Here is a 684-nt window from a genome sequence, read left to right as displayed (position 1 = left end):
GGGTACAACAAAAGAACACATAGATACTCTTGAAGGAGTGATAAAGTTTTGGAAGAGCACATGAGGTAGAAATATTGTTGAGACCACTTTTTAAAAATAGAATTGATCCAAATTCCCTTTGTACTTATTTTACTAAAAAGTAGATAAATATCTTATTATATTTTGTATAAGACTTGTTATGGTACTCTCTCTGAGTTCATACATATGTTGAATGACATGTTATTTATGATCAGTTAATTATAAGACAAATGTGCAAATTCCAGCACAGTTTCAAATCTACTATGATGTATAGTCTATGCCCTTGGTTAAATAGTTTTAAACATAGTATAATCTGGTTTTAACTCAATTATTCCTTACAAACTGAATCTATGCCTTAAAATTATTTTACAAAAAAAAAACTGCAGATTAAAACTATTATTAGGGACCAGCAGTTGGCGTAATGACTATGTAGCAGGACTCCCATGTAGTTGACTGTAGTTTGATCCTGGCCTCGGTAGCTTAAACTCACACCAGGTGCCGTGGCATGCATGCCCAAGATCCCGAGAGGAGAATGGAGGAGAAGGGTTTGCAGCATGGTCATCCCCCTTGGGGGTGATTTCTCACTTTCTGTCTCTCTGTCTTTCTCTGTCTTTCTGGCGAGTTCATGCACCCTATAGCAAAAACCTCTCAAAAAAAAAAAAAAAA

Source organism: Tupaia chinensis, unplaced genomic scaffold, assembly GCF_000334495.1.
Source record: "Tupaia chinensis unplaced genomic scaffold, TupChi_1.0 Scaffold139833_1, whole genome shotgun sequence".
Taxonomy (NCBI): domain Eukaryota; kingdom Metazoa; phylum Chordata; class Mammalia; order Scandentia; family Tupaiidae; genus Tupaia; species Tupaia belangeri.
Note: the sequence above shows the minus strand (reverse complement) of the source record.